Raw genomic sequence first — 14,064 nt, 5'->3', positions numbered from 1 at the left:
ACCTTCTTAGCAACCTGTGTGTTATCTGTTTTTTTTTATGGCTGCTTCCTCTAAAACTCCTGGTTCGACTTTATCTTTTTCAACACAAAATGATCGATCAGAGGAGATCTCGTCACCATACTTTCTGCACCATTCAGATAATCCAGGTGCTGTTTTGGTCTGTACACCTCTCACCAGTGATAATTACTCAACATGGAAAAGGGCGATGAAGATGACTCTTAGCGCTAAAACAAATTCGTATTTGTTGATGGATCATTCCCAAGGCTGGTTGCTATAGTTGCAGAGTTTCAAGCGTGGAGCCGAGCTAATGATATGGTCCTTTCATGGCTGCTAACGCATTATCCAAAGACATTGCACATGGTGTTATCTATGCCAATGACGCTCAAGATGTATGGGTGGATTTAGAAGATAGATTCTCTCAAGGTAATGCTGCTTGAATTTATCAACTTAAGAAACACATATCTGATTTATGACAAGAACAATCATCTTTAGCAACTTATTTTACTAATCTCAAAACTCTTTAGGATGAGCTCAGGTCATTGAACTCTACTCCCGATTGTTCTTGCATAGCCTTAAAGGAATTTAGCATTTGCCTTGAACGAGAAAAAATATACCAATTTTTAATGGAGCTCAACGATACTTTTGCCAATATTCGGAGCCAAATATTAACCAATGAGCATCTTCCCAATATAAGTAAGGTGTACTCCATGGTTTTTCAAGAAGAAACTCAACGGCTATTGATGCCCAATTCCTATGGGCCAGAAAATATAGCTCTTGCCGTCAAGAGCTTTCACCCGAATCAATGTTCTTCCTTCAAGAATCATCAACATCCAAAGTGTGATCATTGTGGTAGAATGGGTCACGTTAAAGCTCGTTGTTATGCATTGCATGGATATTCAGCCAGCCATGCAAAAGTTAACAAACTAGAACCCAATGGAGCGACTGAAGTATATGATGCAAACTCAAGCGAGAGTGCAACCACAACATCTACACATCCTATTCTCTCTCAACTATCAGAGGATCAATTAATTCAGCTAGCATCTTGGCTCAATGTCGATGCTAAACCAGAATACCAATCTCGCGGGTAAACACTTTTTTATTTCCCATTCTTGTGATTCTTCATGGATCATAGATACAAGTGCATCCGAATATATGACACCTTATCTAGACATTATGTTTGACATACAATTGATTTCTAATCCAAGACCAATCAACCTTCCAAATGGCCATAGTCTGTATGTTCATCAAGTAGGCAAAGTCCAGCTTCATCCGGACTTAATTCTTCTTGACGTTCTTTGTCTCTGAATTCAAATACAACCTTCTATCTGTTTCTAAATTCACTAAATCATCTCATAGTATTGCTGTTTTCTTTCTTGATTTATGTATTTTTCAGAACCTTACCTCGAGGAAGCTGATTGAAGAGGGTAAACTGCATGGCAGACTCTATCATTTCATAACCACCACTATTCATAAAGCTTTTGTAGTGTCCCAAGAGAATTTGACTCAATTATGGCATAATCATCTCGGTCACCTTTCTAATTCTAGATTACTTGTTTTGAAGAATGATTTGTCTTTGCCTCATTCCATTTTTGATTTTCCTTGTGATGCCTATCATAAGGCAAAAATAAATCGATTGACATTTCCCTCTAGTGATAGTCACGCTTTGGCTCCTTTTGATTTGATTCATATTGATATACGGAAAAGTTATGCTATACCTCCACACACTGGTGCACGTTATTTTCTTACTTTAGTTGATGATTATTCACGTTTAACATGGATTTTTCTTATGCACTACAAATTAGAGACTCTTTCTTGTTTAAAATATTTTCATTCCATGGTTAAAAATCAATTCAAAACTAGAATTAAAAGCATTCATAGGGACAATGGATCCGAATTTAATGCCACCATCACTCAATATTTTTTTCATCAATAAGGCATTGATCATCAAACTTCTTGTGTTGGAACACCTCAGCAAAACAGTAGAGTTGAATGAAAACATAAACATCTTTTAGAAGTAGCTAGGCCCCTTCGGTTCCAAGCTTTTTTACCTATCAATTTTTGGAGTGAATGCATCTTAACAACTGTATATTTAATAAATCATACCCCATCAGCTATTTTACAAAATAAAACTCCTTTGGAACTTTTATTTGGAAAAACCATCAACTATGAATATCTTCATACATTCGGATGTTTGTGTTATGTTAAGACTATTCCCTCTCCGAAGGACAAATTTGCTCCTCGAGCAAAACAATGTGCATTTGTTGGGTATCTTTTTAATAAAAAAGGGTATCAAGTCTTAGACCTTCAAAACAAAACTATTTTTACAAGCCGTGATGTTACCTTTTATGAATATATATTTTCTTATAAAGAATACACATCCCACAATAATACCTCTCTAGTTCTCCCACAAAATATTGAAGATCATTAAGCTAGTGTTGAAGGTGAAGCATTAACTCCAATGCCTCATGAATCAAGTTCAGAAAACAACTTTGCACCATCTAATCAAAATTCTAGACCTGAATCCACACTAGAATCCAATCCAGTTATTGAACCTATTCAATCCTTGCATCAGTCCAACCGTTCTCATGTTGCACCATCGTACCTTCAAGACTATGTTTGTTCTGTGGCCTTGTCCAAGAATTCGTCATGTGGTAATCTTGACGTCCTTAATCAGATCTCCTCAGGCAAAGGTAATCACTATCCCATTTCCAACTATTTACCTTTATCAAAATTCTCACCTCAACACATTGCCTTTCTTTCTCATGTTCTCCTTGATGTTGAACCGTGCACATATGGCGAGGCTGTTAAGCATAAGCATCGACAAGATGCTATGATTGAGGAAATTGAAGCTCTTAAGAAAAATAATACGTGGACCATCACCCCACTCCCACCTGGAAAGAAGCCTATCGGTTGTCGATGAGTTTATAAAATCAAGAGGCGATCTAATGGTAACATTGAATGATATAAAGCTCATCTTGTTGCAAAAGGATATACGCAAATAGAAGAACTTGACTTTCATGAGACATTTGCTCTAGTTGCAAAATTAACTACCACGCAGTCTCTTTTAGCCTTGACATCAATTAAAAAGTGGAGTTTATATCAAATGGATGTCAGCAATGCATTCATTCATGGAAATCTTGATTAAGAAATATATATGGAATTACTACCGAGTCTTCATACTAAGGGGGAGTATCAGGTCTGTCAACTTGACAATGGGCTTAAACAATCTTCAAGAAATTGGTACAATAAGCTTGCCACAACCTTGAAAGATGCTTTGTTTTCTCAATCCAATGCAGATTACACCTTATTTACACGTCAACAGAGAACACATTTTATTGTTGTACTTGTATATGTTGACGATCTTATCATTGCTGGAAATGATGAGGCAAGAATACATATTCTCAAATAATTTCTACATTCTCGGTTCCATATCAAGGATCTAGGTTGCTTGAAATATTTCTTGGAAATTGAAACGGCTAGATCATAATCTGGCATATTCCTCAGCCAAAAGAAATATACACTTGATATATTAAAGGATGCAGATTTAAGTGGAACCAAGCCTGTCGATTTTTCCATGGATCAGAAATTAAAGCTGACCATGGATGATGGCCCATTATTGGAAGATCCAATACAATATCGATGCCTAGTCGGATGACTTATCTATTTCACAGTAACACGTTCAGATATTGTGTTTGCAGTCCATATTTTATCTCAGTACATGCATGCAGAATCCAAGGAAACCACATTATGAAGCAACATTGAGAGTAATTCGATATTTGAAATTGTCACCTGGAAAAGGGATTGTTTTATCTTCAACAACTGAGTTATCTATCAAGGCATATTGCGACTCAAATTGGGCAAGTTGTCCCACTAGTCATAGATTTGTGACAGGATACTTCATATCTCTTGGTGATAGCCCTATATTGTGGAGATCAAAGAAATAAAGTACCGTTTCACGTTCGTCAGTCGAAGCTGATTATCGAGCAATGGCTATTACTGCATATGAGATTGTTTGGTTAAAGACATTATTTGCTAATCTTGGTCTTGTTAGACATGAATCAATTCCATTATACTGTGATAATCATGCCACATTACACATAGCAACAAATCCCGTGTTTCATGAGAGGACAAAACACATTGAGCTAGATTGTCATTTCATTCGTGATAAAATTTAAAAAGGCATCATCAAATCAAAATATGTATCTTCACATCTACAAATAGCTGACGTCTTTACCAAGCCTTTAGGTAAAATTGCATTTCAAAATTTTACTTGCAAATTGGGTGTTACGGATCTTCACACGCCAACTTGAGGGGGAGTATCAGATCAGACGTTATGCTATGCGATATTTTTGGCAAGATATATGAGGCAATATTCTGATTTTCTATAATAGTCCAACATGTTGCAATCCAGATCCTGAAATCAGGTTATGCTTGTAACAGTTTTAACTATTATCTAGATCCTGTAATCACGCATAACCTGATGGTGCGTGACATTATATATTGACTATATGTAACAAAGCAATTGATATACAAAAGGTTGCAATTTGTTCAATCACCTTCTTAGAAACACTATCTATTGAAAGAGAGATTTTATAAATAAAGAAAAAGAACCTTCTCTCTCTCTCTCCAGAGAGATGTGGATGTAGGTTCAAACCTGAACCAACCACATAAAATTTGAGTTTGTGTGAGTGACATTCTTGTTTGAACCATATTCTTTTATTGTATCAGAACTACTTTACTTCATCGGCAACCATGAGTTCTAGTCCCAACTCGAGTTCCTGCATATCATGTATCATTTCAGGATTGTCTGTCGCCTTTTCCAAACAGTCTGCATCACTTTTTTTTTATCAGTGAAGCTGAATTGTAAAACTTACCTTCTATGAGAATCACGATTTATGCCTATTCTTATTGTTGGGGTTTGTCGATGGTTTTAAAACTCAAAAGTTTAAAGAGAATTCAACCGAATTCACCCCAGATTATGTTGAGTGGCTCAGGTGTGACTAGATGTTGACGTGTTGGCTTATTTCTTCCTTGACCGAGCAAGTTCATAGCCAAGTCATAGGCTTGAACTCATCATGGGTTGTTTGGACGACATTAAAGTAGTTTTATGCTGCCATTTTCAAAGCCTGCATGATGCAACTGATGTCTCAATTGCAGGATCTTAAGAAGGGGTCCAACTCTTTGCATGGTTATTTTCAAAAGATCAAGGTTATTGCACATCAACTAGCTGTGGCCAGAAAACCTATTTCCAAAGAAGAGAACTATGTACGTGTTAAGAGGCTTGCCCAGTGAATATTAAGCATTCAAGGTTGCCATGGATATCAGACAAGAGCCAATCAGGTTGGATGCCTTGTACGATCTGCTGTTAGTGCAAGAGCACTACAAGGAAAATGTTAATTAGTGATGGGCTCTATCCAACACTAATCCATAACAAATCCGTCGTTAAACAGATTTGCGATGGATAGAGTCCATCACAAATTCCTGGTCGCTAATTAGCGACAAAACTGATATGTTGCTACTCTCATCGCTAATTTGTGATGGATAATCGACAAGCATGATCCATCGCGAGTTCGTCGTTAAATTTGATTTTGCGTCAGATAAATATTCGTCCATAATCCATCATTAAATTGGCAACAGATATCATCGACAAATAATATCCGTCACTAATCCATCACAAAATTTAAAAAAAAAAAAAATTAAAAAAATTCCTTGTTATTTTCTTTTTCCGTTTAGGGTTTTTGATCTTAGCCCGCGTTGCTGCCTCCGAATCCACCCGCGTCGATTCTCTCGCCTCATGAATCGAGCAATTGGCCTATCCGCCACGGGATCCTGAAGACACCAACGATCTGAAATGGGTCACCGACGACCTCAGGGAACAAGCGAAGCCGAGAGATGAAGACGGATCATCACCAATGGACCTCTCCAACTCGATGGTCTTGCTGGAATCGATGGAGAAGTGCCCGTCGGGGAGCTGCTCATCGATCTGCAGTAACGAGGGAAGTGATGGCCAGCCGCAGAGGTGCGACGCAGGGTGCTGAGGCCTGCGAGGCATCAACAAAGCAGGTTGAGACAATCGAGTGGTGGTGGAGGGAGCTCGATCAGGACTAGCGAGAGCTCCTACCGGTGGGTGTTCTCAACCTCATTGTCATCGTCAATGAGGGTGAGGGGTTGCGATCATGCCCGATACCGAAACTCACAAAGCCATGAGATTGCCGAGAGAGTAGCAATGGGTTTGGCCGGAGTACATCCAAGTGTAGGCGCAGTTGCGCTCGTAGGTCTGGCCGGAGGAGACACTACAAGAAAAATGCTACTTAGAGACAAAAAAATGTGACGGATTTTTTCCGTCACAAATTTGTGATGGATTTGCGAGAGAAAACTATCCGTCACTAACATTCAAAATATTTGCGAAATTAGCAACAGAAAAAAATCCGTTGCGGATCCGTCGTTAATTTGCGAGTTTAGCGACGGATTTGTGATGAAAAATATCCATCGTAAACTCTCTCGCAACTTAACGATGGATGAACGACATAATTTTTCCGTCTCAAATCCGTCGCTAATTAGCGACGAATTTGCGATGGCTTCTTTCCGTCACTAATTTTTGATTTATTACTCATCTAGGGTGCAAACTTTTTTCACCTCCTTCGTACTTTTCCCCCTTTCACTGTACGTAGTCGCCCCTTTTCACGGTAGGGTTAGGTCGATGGTGGAGAGGGCGAGGGAAGGGATGGAGGTGACGATGTCACCGTCGACGTTCTCTGCGTCGACATCGATGATTGATCGGAGGTACAAAGAGGCAGGGTACCCTTTTCTGCGAGGCTTCGGATTCCAGGGCGTTCGCCTTTTCCCTTCCCTCACGTAGTGTTGGTGGGTTAGGGTTTACAGGATATGATAGTGAAACAGATGCGTCTATGAGACGAGATGGTGACAAAGATGCATGATTTCTGTGAGCATCGTGGTCCGTCGACGGCTTACGTTGCCCTCATTGTGGGTTTCGTGGTCGTTTCCTGTTTTGGTGTATCACCGACATCCGCAGCTGCAGTCGATCCTGACGTTTGCCCGGCCACTCAATCGCTCACCGACGCCATCGTCTTTACTAGCCAATGCCCCTTTCTTTCCTTTGCCACGCCAAAGGAGGTACTATCTTTCTTTTTTTCTTCCTTCTTTCGTTTTTTCTTCTGCTCTCTCAATTATATGCATTTGTTTTCCGTTGTGATTCAATTTGTTGATCCGGATGAGATTAGGCTAAACCCTTTTGTTGTTCCCCCTTGGAATTGTGTTTTCTTGCTTAAGCATGATCAAAAGAGTAGGGAAATCTCCCTTCCATTTTTAAAAATGCACTTTGTTCTTAAGCATGGTGCTGAGAAAACTGGGGTGAGCCATGCATCTTAACCAAAAATAAACAAATCGAAGAAGGTTCTTTTGACTCTTAAGCATGCAGATTCTATTTCTCTTTTTCACGGTTTGGGGTGAGCCATTTTTCTCTCTAAATATTGGGGTTTTACTTTGTTTTTCTTTTGGGAAGATTGACACACTTCTCTCATCCTTTTTGAGCTTGTTTAAAGATTGGAATAGTGTGATTTAGAAAATGGCATTTTATTTTATATAACTCTACTTTCATTTGGCATCAGATAACTTCTTCTCAAAACAAAAATTTGGCATTAGATAACTTGTTAGCGGTTGTTTTCTATAGGTTTTATGTATAACAATAAGAGTTATCTCAATTACATTATTATGCTTTGTTGCAGAATCTACATTCTTGCTTGTGTAGCCTTTCTTGCAGCTTTATGGTCTTCATGATGGAGGTAGTTCTTTTAATCCTCACTGGTTCAACTGATTTAAGCATCATCTCAACAAGGTTATTGTTGAAATGGAGTTGCTCCTCATATATATTTAAATTAATAAAAATGGAGGTGTTGATGTAGTTTGGCATAACTCTGGGATCTGCATTATCGGTTCTCAGCATGCACTAATGCAACTTCTATCTTGCTTTATGATTCTTATTATTTTGATCAATCCTCTTACTATTGTAGCTTGCTTGTAAGGGAGTTTCTATACAAATTTTCAAGCTCTATAGTGATTGGTTTTATTGCTTCAAGGTTATACATGCAGATCAATAAGTTTCATGACAACATTTCATGTTAAAAAGATGGGCTTTTGGTAAGTCTTTCAACCAGCTAGGTGTGTGTGAACCCCATTCCTCTTTGACTTCAGCGAGTTTCAAAAAAAGAACAATCAATTGTTACCTGGTTGCTATTAGCTTACAATGTATTTACTCAGAGCAAATTTTCTATAGGTTGCATTTTGAAGGCCTTGGAAACTGTAGGGCACAACAACCTCTCTTTTTTATGATTTAATGAAACAAGTGGAACACAAAAAAACATGTGCCACAAAGGGCATACATAGCACAATCACTATGTGCACAACCGCAAGTCCTCTAAGGACAATACAAGAAGCCTACAAGGGCTAATACAAGAGAACAAAATATAAAAAATAAGGCTTTTATTGATGAAATGCTTAGTAAAAGCATTGAGAACAAAAGGGGGCAAACAACTCCTATATATATACAAGTGATGGGCATTGCGGAGCTCCCCCAAATAGAGTTTTTAGGATTTGAGGATTTGAGATTAGGTGCATTGTGCAGCAACACCTAATCACCTACCTTCTTTGGCAGCTATGAGGCCCAACATAAATGGTGGGTGATCAGTTGCAGTAAACATGGGGTGGAGGGAATGGAGAAGAGAATGAAGAAGAGACTTTTTCAACTACACCATCACAAGATGTAGTTGACAACTAAAGTCATTCTTTCTAAAAGTACTTCATGGTTACTGCAGACATACACTGCACATACAAAACTCCTGGATTTGAAACCTCTACCTGTAACTGCTGTTGGAAATGAGATTTATAAAGAATTGTTCAGATTCAAACAATTTAACCCCATCCAAACACATGTGTGCTTGCAGTGTTATGCTATTTGTACAAGTCTAACCATTTATGAAGTTGCTAATAAGTTTTGGTCTGTAACCTACAGGTTTTTCATGTATTGTACCACACAAATAACAATGTTTTATTAGAAGCTCCTACTGGAAGTGGGAAAACTGTATCAACTGAACTTGCAATGCTTCATCTCTTTAATACTCAACCTGATTTGAAGGTCACCAACACTTCTGTTCATCTACCAAATTTGGTTTGCATTACTAGTTTCCCTACTCTTTTGATCTAAAATTCTCTTTGTTCCTTTGCTTTATTAGTTTCCAAAGCACAACATGGGTGTATTGATTGTCTAGCTTTTATGATACTTGCTGAGCTACAAACTTTAGAATCAACCAATAACTCTGCCCAAAGCAAGGTCAGTATCATCGAAGAGCTAAGGGAAGATAGAGGTTTGTTCTCCTTCTTTTCTTTCACCTATAGTTAACCAACTGAATTTTAAAAAATAAATAAATAAATAAATAAATAAATAAATAAGTAAAAAAAAAAAAATATATATATATATATATAATAATAATAATAATAATAATAAGACTCAGTCAAAGTTATGCTCATTAGGGGACACATGATGAGTTGTGGAGCCTAATTCAGAGTTTTTTTTCCTTACAGAAGGGGGGTCCGGGGGTTCCCCCCAGCGAGGTTCCCACTGCGCAGTCAGTGGGCAAGCCCCCCAGGGGGGCCACCCCTGGCGGGGGCTCGGAGGGCAGCGCCTCTAGGACCAATTTTTTTCTTGAGCTTATGTTTGAGACCCGGTTTCTTATGGATCATACCCGATTTTTTACTAGCAGTTTGGTTAAAACTGCATAAAAAAACCCTATTTTTTGGTCAAAGGAGGACTTTGACCCTCATTTGATTAAAAATTTTAAGACGTGTACGCCTCACCTTGAGGCTCGCCTCGCCTCGAGGCATGGGCCTCAAGGCGTATGGGGCGCACGCCTCGGGGCTTTATTTTTTTTTTAAATTTTGCGACGGATAATATCCGTCGGTAATATTTAGCAATGAATTTTTGATGGTTTGCGATGAATTATATTCCGTCGCTAATTCCATCACTATTTTAGCGACGGAATTAGCAACAGAATATAATCCATCGCAAACCCAAAATAGTGCTTATTTAGCAACAAACTAGCGACAAATCATGTTTGTCGCTAATCCATTGTAAATTAGTGACAAAAATAGTGACATATATATTCTATCGCTAATTAGCGACCAGGATTATGCGACGGGCGCTATCCGTCGCTAATCTGTCACCAATTCGCCGCTAAACTATTCAGCAATGGATAACGCCTGTCGCTAATCCATATTTTTCTTGTAGTGAGAGGATGACGGGGTCGACCTTATGCAATCGAGACATCGACGATGGGGAACCAGGAGATGTACTTATATAGGTTTGAGGTGCACAACGCTTTGTGCTTTGATTGGTAAAACGCTGCCGCACACTGATTGCCAACGTGGCAACCAACTACAAATTAGCGACGGGAAAATTTTGTCGCTAATCTGTTGCTAATTAGTGATGAAATTTTTCTGCCATAATATCTATCGCAAATTCACGACAGAATTAGCGACGGATAAATTTTGTTGTTCATCCATCACTAATTTGCGACAGATTATTGTCGTTGCTAATTAGCGACGGATTTTGAGACAGAATTTATCCGACGCTAATTTTAATTTTAAGGGTGACTAGTTTTCTCTAGCTAATCCGTCTTAAATTTACGATGAATTATTTTCGTCGCAAATTTTCATCGCTAATTAACGTTTTTCTTGTAGTGGAGGCCCGAGTTAATAAAGAGGGTTCCAGTGACTCTATGGCCCCTGCTGCCCATATGGTGACATGTAGGAGGATTTTCTAACTGTGGCAAAGGAAATAAGGGTGGCCAGTTTACAGGCAGGGGTCACAGGTTAGGGAGGTCCGGGAATGAATGAGGTTGGCCTCGTTTGGTGTGCTAGCTATGTGAAAAGCCCGGCCATGCTGCTGGACAATGTTATCAACTATCACTTTTCGCTGCTCAAAGTAAAACGGGTAACCCACAAGCTTATCATGTGTCCTAGTGGTTGTCGGGTGATGATAATTGGTACTCGGATTCGAGTGTCACACACGATGTGACCAGTGAATTAAATAACCTCAATTCCTTCAGAATATGATATGAAAGACATGAAGGTGTTAAGATCCACGATGGTTCAGGTTTGACTATTTAATAAATAACTTTTTATCAAAAGATATTTTGCATGTGCCAAGAATTGCTCTTAATCTCTTATTTGTTTAAAAGTTTGCTAGAGACAATAATGCATATTTTGATTTTCATGCTTGTTTTGGAAATGATCGGTTGCCAGGATACTCACTTACAAGGTCAAAGCGATACATAGTTCTATCGGCTAGACTTAGGAGCTAGAAAAGTCAGCTTTTATTTGAGAAAAGGTGTTGATTGATCAGTGGCATCGGCATTTAGCTCATCCTACATTTTACATTATTCAACAAGTGAGATAATTTTGAGTTGTAGTTTGATATTGTTTTGAAAAATTAGATACGTTAAGCTTGTCAAAAGGGAAAGAGTCATGGTTTGCCTTTTGAACAATCGTCTAGTGTGATTCGTGAACCTCCTGAGATTATTTTTCTGATGATGTGTTGGGTTTTGCACCCATGGTTAGTGATAATGGTTTTAAATATCATGTTATTTTTGTGGATGGTTTCTTTAAATATATTTGAATTTATTTATATATTTTTTGAAAGGCAAGCTGGGGTTAGGCAGACCCCTACCAGATTTCATTAAAAGTAATGGAAATACATCTTGTTAATTCACACTCCTAACCGGGGGGGGTGGGGGGGGGAGGGTGTTCTTTCAGGACTTGCTTAGCTAGAAATTTAGCAATATAGTTGGAGTTAAATTGAGCTCTATGTACAACAATTCTATGTAATCTATACAGAATTTGAAGGGGATGACGTGCATACCTTTGGTTTCAAAAAATAGCAGGCCTGCGTCACAATGTCTGGACAATTGGATTCCACTATAACTCTTGTCTGAAGTTGGACCAGCTTCAGGACCTCTGGCCATCCGCACCATTCATTTGCTTCCAGTTTTTCATTTTCTTAAAACACCTCACATAGATAAATGAACCTTGGTGGTTACGAATCATGTAACCAAAATTCCACCCACAGTAAAAGATGCTGTGGATGCATAACTACACCCAACCCTGTTCTGAGGGGTACAAACAGAGAAGCCGATGCCATCTATGGGCCAGGGGACCCGTGGACTCCCGAAGTTGACGCATCAACTGTTCCCTCACCAGTATCAGACAGTCACGTACGGTGCATTATCTCTGGTGACTTTTGGTTATTCACAAAAAATTCTGATGTTTCTCTGCTTCCAAATCGTCCAGACTACCATTTGGAACGCAACCTCCCATGCCCATCTATTACTCTTGCTCTGCATTCTGACTGCTGACCATGAGACTAAGCTATCCTTGATTGATCCTGTGATTTTCCATTTCACCTCGAATAAATTGGTGACAGTCTTCCACAATCTGATACTGAAAGATCATTGAAGAAAGAGATGGACGGGGTCTTTCGTGGTCTCTTTGCATAGCGGACATTGACTCAGGAAGCTGAAACCCAGGCGATGTAGTCGGTCGTGAGTTAGAAGGCGCCCTTCGATGGCCCATCTCAGCATGACAGTTGCACGAGGCTACCTTTTTTTCAATCCAGATACAGTGGTAGACACTGCCTTTGTGAGATATGGACCAAATTTTCTCCCACACTGTTTTGACCGACACTGATGAGGAGGGCATCTAGATCAACCTATCTGGCAGTACCGGATTCCACTTCTGTGCACCGATTAGTTGCTGCATCTCCACTGATATGAAAATGTTCAGATTGTTGTATTTGCAGTAGGGCTTCCCCGACTGGTCCAACTGATCCGTTACCTTGATAAATATGAGAGACGAGGCCAACCTAAAATGGGAGAACAAAACCATCAGCAACCCCACATGATCTGATACAAGTCTGAGAATTACTTTCTGTTGAAAATAAAACAGCAAACTAGAGAAGTAGATTGTTCTCTAGAATGAAAAACACATAAAAATGGTGCTAGAAAAGGAGAAGGTTATAAAAGGCTTCAAAACATTCTAATGACTTATCAAAATGATGATACATGACTGTTATATATATAACATTCAAGCCCAACCAGAATTTAATTACATAGTAAATTTCTACTATAGAAAAACTAAAAAACTATTACATTTTCAAGGAGAAGAAATAAATGAGAGAGGAACCCAAAGAGTTTGCATAAAAAAACTGCACATAGCCTTAATGTAAATCGAGTTTCCAAAATGAGGAAGGAATACAAAGAGTTTAGCTTATAATTCCAACAAGCCTTAATGTAAAATGAGTTTCTTAAAATGAGGGAGGAATACGAAGAGTCTAGCTTATAATTCCAATAGCCAGCCTCTCTTAAGCTAGACTATAACGACACCTAATTTCTCTTTCAATTTATTGAAAGTTTCATTCTTCAATGCTTTTGTAAAGATATCAGTCACTTGGTCTTGGGTCTTGCAAAACTTGACATTGACATCTCCATCTTTGACCAAGTCTCTAATGAAATGATACTTGATTCTAATATGCTTGCTTTTGCCATAAAAATTTGGATTTTTGGTGAGTGCTATGGCTAAACTATTGTCACAAAACAAATGAGTGCTTTCCCATTGAGGATGCTTCAGCTCATGAAGGATCCACCTTAGCCAGAGAGCTTGACAACTAAAAAGAGCCAATGAAATATACTCAGCTTCGATTGTGGATAGAGCCACAACAGCTTGCTTCTTCGATGCCCATGAGATTGCACCTGAGCCAATGTGAAAAACGAAACCTGAAGTACTTTTACTATCATCTCTGCTTCCACCCCAATCACTATCACAAAATCCCACCAATTTTGAATCTTCGACACATTTATAATGAATTCCATAATCGATAGTGCCACGCACATATCTCAATTTTTTTTTGGCTATGTCTCAATGACTATTAGAAGGAGATTCCATGAATCTGCTAATCATGCTGACAGCAAATATAATATCAGGTCTTGTAGCAGTTAA

Source organism: Nuphar pumila, chromosome 17 (assembly GCF_984573655.1).
Source record: "Nuphar pumila chromosome 17, dmNupPumi1.hap1.1, whole genome shotgun sequence".
In the NCBI taxonomy this organism is placed as follows: Eukaryota; Viridiplantae; Streptophyta; class Magnoliopsida; order Nymphaeales; family Nymphaeaceae; genus Nuphar; species Nuphar pumila.
The sequence above is the reverse complement of the archived record's forward strand: the minus strand, read 5'-3'. Positions refer to the sequence as shown.